This window comes from Petaurus breviceps, unplaced genomic scaffold (genome assembly GCF_028583685.1).
Source record: "Petaurus breviceps papuanus isolate PSGF00001 unplaced genomic scaffold, PetGlider_PUasm1.0 91133, whole genome shotgun sequence".
Lineage (NCBI taxonomy): Eukaryota > Metazoa > Chordata > Mammalia > Diprotodontia > Petauridae > Petaurus > Petaurus breviceps.
Genome location: NW_027187419.1, coordinates 44392903 through 44412389, shown reverse-complemented (window position 1 = coordinate 44412389; position 19487 = coordinate 44392903). Strand labels below are relative to the sequence as shown.

The following is a 19487-nucleotide window of genomic DNA, read 5'->3' as shown; positions in this document are numbered from 1 at the left end:
ATCAAGTAAAGGACTTTATTTTTTATTACATTGATGATAAAGAGCACTGGAGTTTATTGAATAGAGAACTGATATTGTCATATGTGTGTGTGTTTTAGGAAAATCACTTTTGGAGTCAAATGGAGGATGGATTGGAGTGGGGAAAACCTTGAATAAGAGAGACCAATTAGGAGTTTATTGCCATAATTCAGGGAGAGGTAATAAAAGCCTACATTAGGGTAGTGACCATAAGAGGGGAACAGATGTTAGATGACTTAAAGGCATAACAGACTTTGCAAGGTTTGATCCTGGTAATTACTTCCTCCTTCTGTATAGTTGTAATGGAAATGCAAATTTAAAGATCTTCCCTGCCCCTAGGCTAAAGTGCACCTGGAGACTGGGGTGGGAGGCTTGTTTTTCAGTTGATACTTTTTGATTGGCCAGTGGGTCCAAAAGGTTGTTACATTCTCTGAGCCAGGAGAAGGCTATATAAGCCCTGATGTGTAGCTTTGTTTTGGGACTCACTTTGAGAAGTGTTCTGTGATTTGATCTGAATTCTGGGAAGCCGTTGTTGAGAGTCCCCCGGCTTTGAAAAACCCAGATGTGGAAACCCAGATGTTGACTGGGTATGGATGTAATGGTTGGACAGTTTGGAAAGCTGTCTACTTGATCTGTTAATGTCTTGATAATTCTGCCTGTATGCTTTGAAGTTTGGGGTGCTGACTTTTTTCCCCTGAACAAGGTAAACGATATGTCTGACTGATTAAAGTAAGCTTGTTAACCCATTTTGAGTTGCTTTTCTTTAACAAAGCAGATCCAAGAACCTGTATGGGCGGCAAACCCTGAGGACGCTTGGGGTGCTTGCTGCTACAATAGTGCTGGAGGAGACAGAAAGTAATGAACTCAAAGTTATGCATAGAGGGCTTGGCCTTGGTGATGGAAAGGATAACATCTTCATCAGAGACTAAAGGACAAAAGAATATGAGATGATGTTAAGGGGTTAGGAGATGTAGGGAAGGAAGAAAAGAGGGAACTTATAGAGAATGGTCTGTTTTTTTCCTGTGAGGTTGAGATCCTCAGTTGAGGAGAATGAGGGAGTGTGTGGTGTCAGAGGTTTGTAGACAAAAAAGAAACCACCATGGGGATTGGGATAAAGAATCAATTAGGGAGAAATAAAAGGATTGTCTTGCTAAGGTTAGGGCCTTAGTTGAGATTAGATAATTTGTAGTGGATACAGTCAGTATGGTTACATGACTTCTTCCAGGATATAGGTTTGTTTTTTTTTTCGCTAATAAAGTTAAAAAATTTTTGTTGTTCTTAGTTTTGCTTCCATCTCATTATAAACTTTATTACTCCTGGCACTAATCTTACAGGATTATGCCAAAATTTGGTAATTATCTTTTTTTTAACTTATACTTGGCTTTCATCTGTATGTATTTTGTGGAAATCTAATCTTGTGGAAATCTGCATTGCATACCAAAATAAATTCAAAATAGATGTATAACTCAACAATTTGACAGGTAATATTATTTAAAAAATAGAAGAGAATGAGATAGGGTATTTTTAAAAACTATGGCCAGGGAAGACTCTTAACAAAACAATGATAGAGGAGATCAAAAAAGATAATGTAGACAGTTTTAATTATATAAATCTGAAAAACGTACATAAGTAACCAATGCAAATGGGATAAGAAGGAAAACTATTAATTGAGAAAAATCTCTAAGGATCTAATATGTAAGTATATATATATATATATATATATATATATATATGTAAACACACACATATATATGTGTACCCACAAGTGTTTTTCTGAAACAGCCAAAGGCCCTAGAGCATATGCATATGTATATATATGCATACATATTTATGATTGATATAAAACTTCTTATCATAAATACATTATAGGTAAAGGGAATGTTATATCTTTTCTAGTGTAGTGAGGGGGACAGTTCCTAACTAAGCAAAAAATAGGAATGACCATAAACAATAAAATAGACAATCTGATTACATGCAATTTCAAAAGTTTTTGCACTAATAAAATCAATGCAATTAGAAGGGAAACAATGAGTTAGGAAAAAACTGTTGTAGACATTTATGATATAAAAGTCTTATCTTCAAGATACATAGGAAATTGATACAAATATATAAGAATAAGAGCCATTCCCTAATAGATAACTAGTCAAAGTATATGAAGAAGCAGATTCAAGGGAAAAAAAATCTAATCTATCAGTAAGTATATATGCCAAGAATATGTGGTATGAAAATAAATGAAATAACTTCTACACATGGGATGATAAGGTTTTGCTAGCAAAAATGCTTAAACGTTTTTCCGTACTTATGGATGAGCACAGCTTCTAATAAAGCTGGGAAGATCTTCACAACTACTTCAACCCAGTCTATTTTCAGTGGATAACATCTCTTTTTCAGGTACTTTGGAAGCAAGCAGAGTAAGGTTGCTTTACCTTTGGCCCTAGTTCATGTAATTATAATTAATCAGAAAGCAACTTGATCACAGATTTCTCCCACTACCATGTAAAAACGGCTTACATTAATTTCTGGTTGTTCATATCTCCCAAGAATCTTGCCTAAAGCAACCTTTGTGGTTTCTCAGGTGTCTAATTTCAATAAATGACTAGAGATGCAGGTTGTGTTAGGGATTATATCATAGGGAAATAGAGTATTTTTTTGCCCCATTGCCTGAGTCTCAACCCTGCATTTATTTGGTTGTACTTAAAACAGCAGTGGATAGGGTTCCTGCACACTTAGCCTATGGGTCCTGGGTTATAATGATTTATCAAGCCTGCTTTGAAGAGTGACTGTTCATCTAGGAATCCAACCCACAATCACAGCCTGCTTCTGCTTGGTCAGGGTTTTCAGAAGGGAAATTGGAGACTTCCCATCCCATATCTTAGCCCTCTTGCTAGCATTTACTGGCTTGGGATCATGTTTGCCATCTGGGTTGTTGACAGTGCCTTACCCATAGCAGCCTCCCAATGAAATGTGATTATTGTTCTCCAGCTTTTAGAACAAATTGAAGGCAAAACTCAAAGCAAATAAAAGTTTTGAGAGACTAAGGGAAACATTCAAACAATGGTGAAGCACCAAGGATGGAGATGACTTCCTCATGATTGTGTCTCATACTATCTGTTCTCATCCTATCACAGTCCCCATCTTCCTAAAATCTCTCTCCATCCCTCCCTCTCTCTCCCTCCCTCCCTTTCTCTCTCCCTCTCTCTCTCTCTCTCTCTCTCTGTCTCTGTCTCTGTCTCTCTCTCTGTCTCTGTCTCTCTCTCTGTCTCTGTTTCTCTCTGTCTCTGTCTCTCTCTCTCACCCTCCACAGCCTACTCAGTCTGAGACACTTTACCAGTGGAATGATTCTTTTGAGTCTGACAACCAATGTTTTCAGAACCCTATTTCTAAAATTTATTTATGTTACAAGGAAATGGATGGAGGGAGTACCTTGATTAGAATGGGGGGAAATTTTGTTTTTTTCACCTTTTCCTATGATAAATTAACATGGATTAGGTAGTTGACACTATGGAAGGTACAGGGAGCCTGTTATTGAGGAGAAAACATAGGATCATAAATTCAGACCTGGAAGGACTTTTAAATAGAATCTAGACCAGGGGTTCTCAACCTGGTGTCCATGAAGATAGATGAGAAAAAAAAATTATGTCTATATTTTCATCATAATCTAACCAAAGTTTAGCATTCCCTTCAATTATTTTTTTATTTTTCCTTCAATTATTTTAAAATATTCTGAGAAGAGGTTCATAGGCTTCACCAGATTAACTGAAAGACAAAAAAGGTTAATAACTCCTAATCTAGACCAATTCTTCCATTTTCTAGATGAGGAAAATGAGGTCTAGAAAACCGTAAGCCCAAGGCATCATAGTTAGCAGGAATAACTATAGCTGCAACCTGTGGGTGACTGGGAGGCAACAGAGAAGGCATGTAATACACAGAAGGTCCTAGGCTGGTATCATGTATGGGAAGAAAGGCCATTGTTGTCAAGGGATTATCCCTCGCTTCTCAATGATCACTAGATTTGGAATCAAAGGAACTTCATTTGAGCCAAAGTGTTGTCATTGAATGGAGTCAATTGCCTTCATGACTGAACAAATTACCTATTAAGTTTCACTTCCTTCAATAATGAAATGATGTGGCTCTTGAGCAAATCACCTAAAATCAGCAGGTTGGAGTAGATCAGGAGTGGGGAACCTACAGCCTCGAGGCTACATGTGACCTTCTAGGTCCTTGGGTGTGGCCTTTTGATTGAGTCCAAGTTTTACAGAACAAATCCTTTTATTAAGAGGATTTATTCTGTGAAGTTTGGATTGTCAAAGAGCTGCACTTGAGGACCTAGAGGGCCACATGTGGCCTTAAGGTCGCAGGTTCCCCACTGCTGACTAGATAATAGCATCATAGATTAGAGCTGGAAGAGACCAAAATGCTTATTAATGAGTCACCAACGGTTTTTATTAAGAGTATTGTGCTAGGCACTGGGGATACACATACAGAAAGTGAAAAAAACTCCTGCTTACAAGCATACACTCTAAAGTTTATCCCCCTCTATATAGATAGATCTAGATATATAAAGATAGCCCTATATATATAGAGAGAGCTATAGATATAAATAGCTAGATAGATAAAACTATAAGGAGAACAAATACAAATAAATATAAAGTAGTTAAAGGGCAGCACAGTGGATTGAGTGCTGGACCTGAAGTCAGGAAGATCTGAGTTCCAATATGACCTCAGACAGTTACTGTGTGACCTTGGGCAAGTCACTTACCCATGTTTGTCTCAGTTTCCTCAGTCTATAAAATGAGCTGGAGAATGCAATGACACATTACTCCAGTATCTTTGCCAAGAAAATACCAAAAGGGGTCATGAGGAATTGGACATGATTAAAAACAACATAATGACAGCTATAGGAAGAGGATTGGGGGTTAGTTTTCTGTTCGGCTCAGCTCCTACAGAGCATTAGTCTCATCAGATTCAAAGTCCAAAGTCAAACAAACTGAAGCAAATTAGGAATTTCTACATAATCCCTTCCCTGAACCCCTAAACTCATTATAATCAATAGGCAAAGTAGGTAGGGTATGTGTGCTCAGCGGTCTCTGGTTGGTGAGCATGAATAGATATATGAAAGAATTACAGAAAGATCAGCTGAATAACTCTTGTGCCAAAGTGATACCTGGGATGGCTCTGATTTGAGATGATGGGTTCGGATCCCATCTCTGATGTCTACTACCTGTGTGACCTTGGGTAAGCTACTTGGCAATCTGGGCCTCAGTTTCCATGTCTGTGCAATGAGAGAGTTGGACAGATGAACTGAGGTCCTTCCAGTTCTAAATCTGTGATCCTATAAGCCTATATATAAGGCAGAATCTGGAAAATCTTAACCTACCACTGACCGTCATAGACATTCACCTTGGAGTTCACCTTGGAGAATCTTTCACTGTAATCCCAACCAGCCATATTTACTTTTTCCATTGCTGTTTGGGGGGTGGAGGTGGGGAGAAGGGGAGAGAAGTGCAGTAGAAGGGAAGGGCTTAGGCTAGGGTTTCCTTTCAAAACCAAGCAGAAGGATGAAGATCAGAGGGAAATAAGGTTCTAAGATCAAGGCACACCCTTCATTTTTAGATCACGGGCCTTGAACTTCCTGATCTGTCCTTAATAGCAGGAACATATGTCTGTCTTTTGACATTATTTCCTTTTGAATCCAAGCTGGCTATTTATTGACTTGTTTTTCTATTTTGAGCTCATTTGCAAATGGACTGTCTTCATGTTTCCCTCCTCTAGAAATGATGTGAAATAGAATTTTGGAAAAGCCCAACATGCTGTATTTTCCCCATTGCACCTTCAGGATGGTTCTATTGTGGACTGAACCCTAGATTTCATTCAACCCCAGATATTCCTGTTCTGGAGGATCCTGAAGAAACCTTCCACCTCAAAAACTTTCAGTGGCTCCCAGCTGCTTACAGGATAAAACTTGAATTCCTTATTTTGGCATTTTTTTATTGCTGTTAAGTAGTATTCAGTCATGTCTGACTCTTCATGACCCCATTTGGGGTTTCTTGGCAAAGGTACTGGAGTGATTTGCCATTGCCTTCTCCAGCTTATTTTACAGATGAGGAAATGAGGCAAACAGAGTTAAGTGACTTGCCCAGGGTCACACAGCTAGGAAGTGTCTAAGGACATATTTGAACTCAGGTTTGGCACGCTCTCCACTGCGCCACCTAGGGGCCCTCCAGCATTTTAGGCATCCTACAGTCTGACCTTCACTTAATCTTTTAACCCTGTTTAATGCTACTTTTCTTCTTGCTATGGCATCATTATATCCTGCCCTCTCTGAGCACATGCATTAGCACAGACAGAACCTTCCTTAGGCCTAGAATGCACTTCCTCCTCACTTTTGTGTGTTGTATTTTGTCAAGACCCAGTTCTGGTGTCACCTTCTCCATGAAACCTTCCCTGATCCCTTTGGTAGAAGTGATCACTGCTTCCACAATGACCTGTAGGGCTTTGTCTGGACCTTTTGTTTGCCTTTTCTTTTTTTTTAACATTTCACTCTGTATGATGCTTAAAGTTGAGGTCGGTCTGTTTACATATCCTTTACATGTCCTTCCTTGCCTGTAATTGGACCCCCTCTTTCCATCCTGCAGGTTGTAAACTCCTGGATGGCAGGAACTCTTGGTTTTCATTTCCCAGCATCTAGAATAGTGGATGATACATAGTGGGCACTTAAATATTGACCTGGATTCTGGGCCAGCTTGTGCCTCTCCTTGGATCTTGCTCCCCTGTGTCCAACAATTTGGCTGCTGTTATTGCTCTAGGGGGAGGAGGGGCTCATTCGAGAAAGGAGCAAGGTAAAAACCAGGGAGAACAGGTCACAGGCCTCTTCCCAAAGGTGATTTCACATGAGGAAATATTCTAGAATTCAGTTGCTTGCCAGTCAAATCTAGGCCAATTTAAATAATTTTTTTTTTTTTGCTTTTTGGAGGGGGGAAGGCAGGGCAATTGGGGTTAAATGACTTGCCCAAGGTTACACGGCTATTAGGTGTTAAGTGTCTGAGGTCAAATTTGAACTCAGGTCCTCCTGACTCCAGGATTAGTGCTCTATTCACTGCGCCACCAAACTGCCTCTTAATTAAAAATTTTTAGGCCAATTTATTTTTCATCAGAGCCATGACTAGGAACTAGGGTATTCGGCTGAAGTATGACATACACCCTTAATTCAATTTATTTCAGTTGAGCGAAGGTGAGGACAAGTCATGGAGAGACCTCAGACTTTGAGACACATATTGAGAAAGTCCCTGGAACACTGGTCTTATGAATGAAGACACCCCAAGAACAAAGGAAGGAAATATGTATATATTAAGTGCCAATGATGTGCCAAAGCACCTTACAAATATTATCTCATTTGATCTTCACAACAACCCTGGGAGGGAGGTATTATTATTATTATTATTCCCACTTTACAGTTGAGGAAACTGAGACCAACAGAGGTTAAATGACTAGCCTAGGATCACACAACTAGAATTATCCGAGGCTGGATTTGAATTCTGATCTTATTGAGTCTAGGCCTAAAGCCTCACCTACTGAGCAACCTAGTTCCCTCCTAGGGGCTCCCCTTTAAGAGGAGGTGGGGACACCACAAGGAGAGATCTCAGATCTTGGGGCACAAGACTCTATGGGGAAGAAGACTCAGGTACACTGGAACCATGGGTGGAAACATATGAAATATACTTTTGAGAGAGGAAGAACTGGATGGTGGGGTAGAGGGGAGTGATGAGAATGGAACCAGAAAGAGTCTGATAGCTTCCTTTTTAAACTAATAATTCTTGTTAACTAGAGGCTAAGCTCAACTATTCTAAATTTTTGCATCCTGGAGCAAAGCCCTGTTCCCTCTATACTAATTATAACTTTGATATCTACTATGTCAAAGTGTTAGGTATGTAGTGGGAAGGGAGAGGGTAGAAAGAAGAATAAGACAAGGTCCTGACTGCATCTAGGGAAGGGGGTGTAGTTGTGGTTTTGCAATATCAAGAGCCCTTACCCAGTTATCACACAATTTGTCCTAGATAGCAGGCACGATGTCCAGTGAATACCTTAGGGATCAGGAACCTCAAGACTCAAGAACAAAGCTAGGAAAAATTCCTGTTTGCCATGACCCTGACATGGGGGGGGGGGGGGGGGGGGGAGGGAATAATAGAAAAGGACACTGGGGATACAGTAGGAATGCCCAGGAAGCATCAGATAATCAGATGCCATTTTAACATGTGTTTGAGTAGAAATGCCAGGAAAATGGATTTGCTTTTGAAACTCCAGGATGTATATGGGTTAGATGGAAGTTGGTGCTGAGTTTATTCTGCATTTCCACGCCCAGCTCCACCCACCAGAATGCTTTTAGGCCAAAGAGCTCCCATAACTGTAGCTAATGATCTGCCACAAGGCTGATTTTTGATTGCTCAGGTCATTATGCAGTGGTCTCCAACTCTTTTTATTTATTTATTTATTTGCTTTTTGGAGGGCAATTGGGGTTAAGTAACTTGCCCAAGGTCACATGGCTAGTTTTGTGTGTGTGTGTGTGTGTGTGTGTGTGTGTGTGTGTTAAATGTCTGAGGTCAGATCCGAACTCAGGTCCTCCTGACTCCGGGGCAGCACTCTACTCACTATGCTACCCAGCTACCCCTGTCTCCAACTCTTAAAAACATGTAAAAATCTCAAGACATCTCATGAGTCACCGGGCAAATAATCTCTCTGATGAGTCAAAGTTCTGAAATGACATAAATGGAAAGCAGAAGCAGTGATATACAACTAAGAACAAATATAAAAGAATAGTATAGACCTGTAAGAAAAGTCTGAGGAAGGCTAACATACAGAATGAGCTGAGATTTCTGCAAAATATGAAGAATAACTGAAGTTTTAGAAGAGAAATTCAAGGCAATAACAATAATAAAGGAAGAGGATCACTGTATGAAGTAGATAATAACCAAGAGAAAGTGATCAATTAAACTCCTATTTTCCTTTTGCCTCTTAATAATGCTTATTTACTTACTATTAATAATACATCACTGATCATAGTAATATTCTTAATAATAGCTTGCATTTATATGGCATTTTACGATTTGCAAAACACTTTACATTTTATCCTTATAACATCCATGTGAGGTAGGTGCTTTTATTGTCCACTCTGCATTACAGATTGTGGAAATAAGGCTGAGAAAGGTTAAATACCTTGTCTAATATCCCATAGCTAGTGTTTGAGGAAGGATTCAAGCTCATGTAGGTCTTACTGACTTCAATCCAATCAATCTTTCTACTGGGCCACATAGCACTCATAAGGAGAATGATTTTCAGAGTAGTAAAGGATAGAATAAAAGTGATAAAAAGGGGATTTACAGAGACTTTTGGTTATGATGACTATATGAAGGATCCCAGTAGAGCCCAGTTCTCACATATGTACTCCAGCAAAAAAATAAAAAGAGCCCCAACAAACAGCGACCAAGAAACCCAATAAGAAATGTTTTTGTCCAGTTCAGAACTGCCAAGATGGCCGAAAGGCTTCAGGAACAGGGAAAGGGGCCTGTCCAGAAAAGACAGTGCAAACATGAGTAAGCAAGCCCAAAGCCTGCCAACCATCATGGACCAGAGAGGCTTCAGGGATGCTAGAATCCCTATAGCACTTTGGACTTGAAGGACAGAAGACCAGAAGAATTGGATGAAGAAGCAGGCAGTCAGAAATCCAAAGCTCTTTGATCTGTCTGTGGCTATGGGTCCAGTGGGTAAGTTGAGTCCATATAATAAAAAATGACAAAACCAACTAAATTAGTTTACTTATTCAGTGCCATACCAATCAAACTGCCAAAGGATTGTATAGAAAAAATAATAATGAAACATTATTATAAAAGATCAAGAGTCTCAAGGGGAAAAAATGAAAAAGAGTGGGAACGATGAAGTAGGGCTAAGTAGTACCAGATTACAAAGTACTTCAAAGCAATCACCAAAATAATTTGGTACTTGTCAACAAAATGAGAAGCTGGTCAGTGGAAGAGATTACACACACCATACAAATACACACAACATACAAAAACAAATGAACACAGTAACCTAGTGTTTGATAAAACCAAAGATGTCAGTTATTAGGGTAAGGACTCACTATTTGAAAAAAACACCTGGGAAAACTGGAAAGCAGTGTCGCAGAAACTGTGTAAAGACCAACATCTCATAACATTTACCAGGATAAGCTTGGTAACATGGATAAGTGGTTAGACAAAGGGAGACATCATAAACAAATTAGAGGAGCAAGGAAGAATCTACCTTTATCATCTATGGATAGGGGAAGAGTTCATGACCAAACAAGGGATGGAGATAATGATAGAAAGATAAAATTGACAATTTTGGTTACATAAAATTAAGTAGTTTTTGCACAACAAAACCAATGCAGCTAAGATGTGATAGTAATGGAATATAAAGATCCCCCATTCCATTACTATCACATAAGATCAGAAGGAAAATAGTTAACTGGAAAAAAATTTTGCAACAAATTTCTATGATAAAGGTCTCATATCCAAAATATATAAGGAATTGATTTAACTTTATGAGAATAAGAGCCATTCCCCAGTTGATAAATGGTCAGAATTGGTAAATTCTCAAAGTATATGAATAGGCAATTTTCAAAGGAAAAAAATTAAGCTATCAATAGCCATATGAAAAGATGCACCAAATCTCTAATAATTAGAGAAATGCTAATTAAGGTAACCCTGAGGTTCTACCTTATATCCACCAAGTTGGCAAAGTAAGTGATAAATGTTGGAGGAGCTGTGGGAAAATGGGGACATTAATGCAATGTTTGTGGAGCTGTTGTAATGCCATGCACAAGGACTGCTACTGTGAACAGTTTTTAAGTACTGATTACACAGTATAGTGAACACTCTATTCCATAACAAATCAAAGCAAAACATTCACAGAAAATCAAGGTACAGCATTCACAATATTGCAACTTATCACAGAAAATCACAATATAGTATTCACAACAGCTTATTATTAAAATAAGAACAGTCATCTCAAAGTACTATAGTCAAAGTCTTCCACACATGAGGCGAAGTCTTCCTCTCATGGGGCACACTTAACTCAGTCACTATTCAGCAATTAATTACTAAGTATCATTAATCACTAAGTACAATAGAAAATACAGACGCTGCACACCCCTAGGTCACTAGTAAACTACAATTTCATCATCACTCAGTACCCACAGAAAGGTCTTTTCATCTTGACTTGGGACCGGTTCTCAGATTCCCTGGATTCCCTTCCATGGACCCAGATTCTACCTGGATTCACCAGATTGTCATGTGGGTTCAGTGGCAGACAGCTCCCAGTTCCTTGTCCAGCTCCCTGGGTAGGTCCTGCTCCACACTGAAGTTCACAGGGTTCGGTCCATCTCAACTCCTTCATAATTTCTGCTCCCAGGAATTCAAGGCTCAACCAAACCACAAACAGACAAAGTCTCAGCATCCCAGTCATGCTTCCTCAGTCTTCTGCTTCCTCAGTCTTCACCTGGGCTCCTGAGCTCCTGGCTCCTGACCCCCACAAGTTCTCAGTAAATTCTGGCTCAGTTCTTGATTCTCTCTTCTGTAGCTGCTCTGCCACCGGATGCTAGTCCTAAGAAATTCTGACTGTGCCTCTCTGGGGCTTTTCTTATACACACAGCATTAGCTTCCTGTTTCATCCAACCCTTTCCTCTTATGAAAGCAACAGGAGACAGAAGTTCATACTTTATGTTTCCCAGAGACTTGATCAATTACTAAGTGCTAAGTACCTGCTACCTTTGCCAACACAAAGGGATCTTCAAATTCAAATTACATTACCATTACAGCTGTGAATTGATACAACCATTTTGGAAAGTAATTTGGAACTATACTCCGAATATTATTAAACTGTGCATGCCCTTTGACCCATTTATAGCACTACTAAGTGTAAATCTCAAAGAGAACAGAGAAAGAGGAAAAGAACTCATATATACAAAAACATTTATAGTAGCTTTTTTTTATCTTCTTTGTGGTGGCAGAAAACTGGCAACTAAGAGGATGCCCATCAATTGGAAAATGGTGTTGCAGCAAGCACCCCAGTGTCCCCAGGGTGCCTGCTCACACAGGTTCTTGGATCTGCTTTGTTAAAGGAAAGCAACTCAAAATGGGTTAACAAGCTTACTTTAATCAGTCAGACATATATCGTTTACCTTGTTCAGGAGAAAAGGTCAGCACCCTGAACCTCAAAGTATACAGGCATAATTATCAAGACAGAAACATCAAATAGACAGATTTCCAAACTGTCCAACCATTACATCCATACCCAGTCAACATCTGGGTTTCCACATTCTGGGTTTTTCAAAGCCGGGGGACTCTCAACAACTGCTTCCCAGAATTCAGATCAAATCACAAAACACTTCTCAAAGTGAGTCCCAAAAACAAAGCTACACATCAGGGCTTATATAGCCTTCTCCTGGCTCAGAGAATGTAACAACCTTATTGACCCACTGGCCAATCAAAAAGTATCTACTGAAAAACAAGCCTCCCTCCCCAGGCTTCTGGTGCACTTTAGCCTAGGGGCAGGGAAGATCTTTAAAATTTACATTCGCATTACATTCGGCCCCAAGATCTTTCATGCCCATAGCATAGACAATTTACTTTTGAATTAGCTCTGAACATTTCTTAGGTCACATTTTCAAGGTACAGAACTAAAGTTACCAAAGTGGCCACTGGCCCTTAAACAAACACAAAGTACATAGCATTATCACTTCAATTCAGAACAAGAGTTCAAATAAAGTTCTGGGGGGAGGGGAGTGTCCTTCCCCTCACACAGCTCCAGCCCCAGCTTCCAAGCACAGAGAGGGGGCTGGGCAACAAAACCAACAAGGTGGGGTCCCTGGGGATCCAAGGCACTTCATCCCACCCACCATAGTCACAAGTCCATCCTCCCCCTGGGTCCCAAACTGTGGGATGCAGCCAGGAAACACACTCAGTGCCTCTGCTTTGCTGCTCAGTTCTTATCTTTTCCTGTGGCTGAATTCCGAACTCCTGGGTTCCTTCTCCTCCCGCAGGCGGCAGCCGCTCCTGGCTTCTGCCCAGGTCCAGATGCAGGCAGCTCACCATTCCCGCTCTCAGCTCAGCGAAGTCTGCATGCAGGCCATTCTTCTCTCCTGCTCCACAGCTCCACAGAATCACAGATACCACAACTGGGAAACAAACAATTATCCCAGCCCCCATACTTTCCTTTTACTCTGCAGATCCTGTTCTTGACGCCATTTTGTAGCAGCAAGCACCCCAAGCGTCCTCAGGGTTTGCAGCTACCACAGGTTCTTGGATCTGCTTTGTTAAAGGAAAGCAACTCAAAATGGGTTAACAAGCTTACTTTAATCAGTCAGACATATATCGTTTACCTTGTTCAGGTGAAAAGGTCAGTACCCTGAACCTCAAAGTATACAGGCATAATTATCAAGACAGAAACATCAAGTAGACAGATTTCCAAACTGTCCAACCATTACATCCATACCCAGTCAACATCTGGGTTTCCACATTCTGGGTTTTTCAAAGCCGGGGGACTCTCAACAACGGCTTCCCAGAATTCAGATCAAATCACAGAACACTTCTCAAAGTGAGTCCCAAAATAAAGCTACACATCAGGGCTTATATAGCCTTCTCCTGGCTCAGAGAATGTAACAACCTTATTGACTCATTGGCCAATCAAGAAGTATCTACTGAAAAACAAGCCTCCCTCCCCAGGCTTCTGCTGCACTTTAGCCTAGGGGCAGGGAAGATCTTTAAAATTTACATTCGCATTACAAATGGCCAAACAAATTATAAGCAATCAATAAAGAAGCATCTATTAATTACCTATTACAACATCTCTAGCCAAATTTCCAACTGAAGAAGAGGTTTTGAATGTCATTAGGCTCCTCTCTCGTGGCAAAACACCTGGTTGCTGATTCTATTCCAGCTGAGATTTACAAGGTAGGGGGCCAGTCAATTGGTCACACAAAAGTTGATTGAAATTTTCCAGGTTATTTGGCAAGAGGAGGTTATCCCCCAGTCTATCTCTATAAAGGTAAAGGAAAGAGGTTGTCCTGGGACAATCATGGGGTGGGTAGGGTGGGTGAGGTGGGATTGTCTCTCTCTTTTTCATTGCTGGCAAGATTCTTGCCAGAGTCCTCCTTAACACGCTGATCCTCCACCTGGAAGATGGTCATCTACCAGAGAGCCATTGAGACGTCAGAAAGGACTGAGGAACAGTCAATGTGGTGTTTGCTGCCAGGAGTAGAACAGGTCTCTACACAAAGTTTGTTGATCCAACCAAGGCCTTTGATACTGTCAGTTTTGAGGGCTTATGGAAAATTATGTCAAAATTTGATTATTAAGAGAAGTTCATCAGTATTGTATGTCAGTTTCATGACAGCATGCTTGCCCTGGTTCTGGACATTGGACAAAGCTCTCACGCTTCCCATTCACTGATGGAGCGAAACAAGGCTGTGTACTTGCTCCCATGTTTTGAGCATGATGTTTTCAGCCATGTTGTCAGATGCCTTCAATGAGGATGAACATGGCATCAAGAGCAGCTACCACATTGATGGTAAATTATTTACCTTGAAAAGGCTACAAGCCAAGACTAAAGTGGAGGGAGTGTTGGGGCATGATTTTTTGTTTGAGAGATTGTGCACTCAGCAAAGCCCCTGAAGCTGAGCTGCAACAAAGTGTGGATTGATTCCCTGTTGCTTGTGTTAATTTTGGCCTAACATTCACCACCAAGAAAACACAGGTTCTCTACCAGCCAGCATCACACCGTCCATACATGGAACCAGTGGTTACAGCAAATGGAGAAGTTTTGAATACTGTGGATAAGTTTACTTACCTCTGCAGTATACTTTCCAAGGATGTACACCTTGATAATGAGGTTGATGCACACATTGCCAGAGCTAGCTCAGTGTTTGGGAGGCTCCAAAGGAAAGTGTGGGAGAGAAAGGTATTACACTGACTACCAAACTGAGGGTCTATAGAACCATTGTGCTGAGTTCTCTGTTATATGCCTGTGAAACCTGGATAGTCTACCAGCGCCATGACAGGAAACTGAATCACTTCCATTTGATTGTTCTAGGAAGATTCTGAAGATCACCTGGCAGGATAAGGTACCAGAGACAGAGGTCCTTTCTTGAACTAAACAGCCAAGCATTCAAACTCTGCTTCATAGAGCACAACTTCAATGGGCTGGCCACATTGTTTGAATGCCCAATGTATCTTTGCCTAAAAGACTTTTGCAGAGAACTCACACAAAGCAAGTGCTCACATGGTGGTCAGGAGAAGCAATACAAGGACATTGTCAATGTCTTTCTGAAGACCTTTGGAACTGATTGTGTGATATGGGAGACTCTGGCAAAGGACTGCCCAGCATGGTATACCCACATCAAAGAAGATGCTGTGCTCTATGAGCAAAGCAGAATTGAAGTAACTTGAAAGAAAACGCAAGATATAAAAATTTAGAGAATCCATTCCAAATGTTCACATGGACTATTTGTGCCTGACCTGTGGTAGAGCGTTCCAAGCTCGCATTGGTCTGATCAGCCACAGTTAGATACCTTATAACTCGACTCTAACACTGATGTCATTATGGTTCTCTGTGAGAATGAAGAATCAACCAACCAACTACACTGAAGGCACTAAGGGATACAAATACACAAACGAAGCATCCCTGCTCTCAACATGCTTACATTCTATCTGGGGGGCTTACAGTCTACTTGCTTTTTTTTGAGGGGCAATTGGGGTTAAGTGACTTGCCCAAGGTCACACGGCTAGTTTTGTGTTAAGTGTCTGAGGCTGGCTTTGAACTCAGGTCCTCCTGACTCCAGGGCCCATGCTCTATTCACTGCGCCACCTAGCTACCCCATACAGTCTATTCTTAGAACTATACCATAGAGTAGCAATTTTAACAGTAGCTAACATTTATACAATTCTTCCTGTGCATTGTTTTGTGGAAGCCTCACAACAACCCTGATGAAATAGGCACTATATGTATTATCATCTCCATTTTAAATATGAGGAAACTGAGTCCCAGAGAGGTTAAATGACTTGCCCATGGTCATACAGTTAGTAAATTCTACATAAAGTTTTTGAACCTAGATCTCCCTTGACTCCAAATGCAGAGATCATTCTACTATGTCAAGCTTCCTCTAGTCTTGGCTTCAGGGTTTCCTATACAAAAGAAAACAGACTCAACAGGATCAAAGTTTAGGAACCAGCTCAGGAATATCTAGACCAAACAGTCATTGGGGAATGCAGTTGTCTCAGCACTGATTCAATGCCAGACTTTGTTCAAGAACCTACAGGATAGCAGAGGAAGGCAGGAAGCAGCTTTAGGGTGGATCAAAGAGAGGGCATTTACTGCGTGTTTATTGGTTTGAAGTGAATTGAATCAATGAGGTGGGAAGGAAGAAAGCAGGTCATATCAAAAAGAGAGGAAGGCATTTTAGGGCAGCAGGATAGTTCTGACATGAATCCAGGGGGATGGAAAAAATACAAGAAGTTAATATAATAAAGAAGTAGATGGGAGGATGGCAAAGAAAATTGGTAATTCCAGAGGCACATGAGCAGAACATACAAGAAACTAAGAAGTTGAGGTGCAACTGAGGAGGTATCAATACTTTTGCACAAGCTCATATTATATCAGAGATCCAAGTGCACATGGCCCTTTCCTACATTAAGGTTGGCATGTACTTCAGCTGAATTGTGACCACCCTATGAGAGCATTAGCATGTACACCTAGAAAAGAGGGATGGGAGATCATGTAGCAGCTAAATTCTACACAATAATCCCTCATTTGGTGCTAACCATACACGTGGTACAGTGACACAATTAGACCTATGTTTGTTTTCTTTCCTCAATTGCAACATCCCAATCTCTGTTGCCTGTAAATGGGAGAGTTGGCTTGAAGATCAGTTTTTTTTGTGCCAAAGAAGGTATTGTAAACATAAACAGCACACAATCCCCATGAGGACTCACAGGAGAAAGTCCACAAGCAGATACATTAGCCAATGGAAGTTCTGTACCCTAAAACATATCTGTAGCCCATAGACTTGGGTATTTCAATATAGTCATTCTATCTGTGTTTCAGATGTTAGGGCACCTACTCTCACTGCCTTGTTATCACAGTTTTCTTCCATGAGGAGTTAGATTCTGGACAAGAAAGATAGCTAGAGACTACATTAATGGTCTCTGCACAAATACCAGGGCTATGGGTGTTATGAAATCATAACCTCATGTTTCCTTCAATGTAAGAAAGGTTGAACAAACTTAAATAAAAAAGTCACAATCTCATATATCCCTTAAGGATATAAACCATATTAAATAGGCTTTATAGGTATATTAAATCAGGTTACAATTTAAACCATTTATAGAGCTCACCATGTGCTAGTGTGAGAAGGGACATTTACATATCACCAAGGTCACCAAGAAAACTAGGTAAACATAACACTGTGAAACAAAGACCAAAGTAATACAATTATGAGCATCAATATTAAATAACACCAAGTCTCCTCGTAACCTGGTAACCCACTCCCAATGTTTATTCAATCAGCACATTTTATCTTGAGACCTAGATATCCCATGTAGTGGTGTAGCCTCTGGGAACATCTCCCCTTGAACATTCTGGACCTCAGCCTCAGGGCAGCTCTGAAGCAGGCTTCTCCTAGCAGATCTACTTCTCTGGTTCCAAGTCACTTGTATAGAATTCCTAGGTAATTCTGCTAAGTCCTGTTAGTGATAAGACTGCATAATTCAGTAAACCTTAACAAAATATAATCAGATTGGCTTTCATCATTAGTTCATGTGGTAAGAATTAACTCAAACCGCATGGGTCTAACCCTATTAACAACAGAGCTATATGAAGAACAACAATAAATAGTAATCCATAATTCACCTGAAACTTCAAAGAATTTCAGTTTTTACATATCACTTGTTCTTTCTAGCTTTATTCAAACTCTGTTTCTGATATGGACAATGTCATCCACAAACTGAAAGGATTCTTAAAGTCTATGAGGACCTGACTTGTAAAATGAGTATTTCTATTTCTTATTATTATCAGATAGGGACATCAAAGTAGGAGGCCATGTTACCAAAACATAATCAAATATTCATTTCCCCTTAGACACATTTGGAAGCCAAACTAGCAACTAGTTATTTAGATTTCTAACAGTTTAATCTTGATGCTTTCTCAAAGTTAACTACTTGATTAAATTGAAAACTTTTATACCTTTGTCTTAACCCTCCTTTTGGAGGATACATACATACATACATATATGTGTGTGCATGTATGTATATACACATACATACATACATGTTTGTTCCTCATGTCATCTTGAAGGAATGAGGTACTTTAAAGACCGAATCTTATACATGAATATATAGCTATGAGCAAAGGAATGGCAAGCCACTCTATGTGAGGTCTGGGATGTATACCTCCTAGGAAAGGGGATGGGAGATCATGGATTCATTTGTAGTAGCTAAATTCTACACATCACTAAGCCTGATTTAGAATTCCACTAAGACTTTTGAGATACTTTGTATATGAAAAATTCTTAACACACACTAAGGAGAGACTAAGACTGAATACTTTAAAGGTGAATTGAGAGGTGGATCTGGGTCTTGGGAGCTAACTCAGACTTGTCTTCTCTCATTTTATGCAAGGGAAGAAAATAGGCAAGTAGAGGAGGAAAGAGAAGGCAGAGGGATGGGTTTCTCCTTTTGTGTGTACTGACTTCTAATCAGCAAATTCTTCCCTATCTTCCTTTGCATGCAGAGACTCTAGTCGTTATACAAATAAAATCCCTGAGAGATTAGATATAGTAGGTTGTAGAGAGAAATGACAGTTGGCCTGTGTTGCCTGGGAAGATTTTCTCCTTCACCAAAGTTAGTCAATTCACAGAGTCTACCAATTTAGAACTTCTTTACACAGTGGGAAAACTGAGAGCATCCTGAGGAATTTTTGGTCCATGCCAAAGGAACTTGACTTAGTTTCCATTATCTGTAAGATGGAGCCAAATGATCTTTATTCCTCAATCTTTATTGGGTACTTTTTAAGTGCTCAATACTACTGGGTTATAAGGAAACAAAAGAAATCTTAGGCCTAGTTGGTCCCTTCCTGAATAATCTTGTTAGAGAGACAAGACATAATATACACCAAAGGAGAAATTAGAAAAGGTTCGTTCATTGTTTGCCCTTCGTTCTTGAAGAGGACCAATGACGTCAGACAGGTGATGTCTTGACTTGCAAGGGAACTGGATTTAAGTGAGGCAGGGCTGTGCAAAGCCACCAGCCTCACTCTCTTCTCTGGAGCCATTTGGGTCTAGTGGCGAGATATAGATCAGATCAACTGGAGACAGCCTCACTCTTCTTCGACTATGCTACCTTTGAAGTATTAAGTTCTAAAGTCAGAGTTTAAAGGAAGTGAAGGAT

At 40.1% G+C, this 19487-nt stretch overlaps 1 protein-coding gene across 1 annotated transcript in view; it reads right to left on the bottom strand.

Moving 5' to 3' along the window:
• The window catches only part of TMEM45B (transmembrane protein 45B), a 38006-nt gene that overhangs the window by 15409 nt on the left and 3110 nt on the right, over nt 1-19487 (bottom strand). The gene's annotated exons all lie outside the window — the stretch shown is intronic.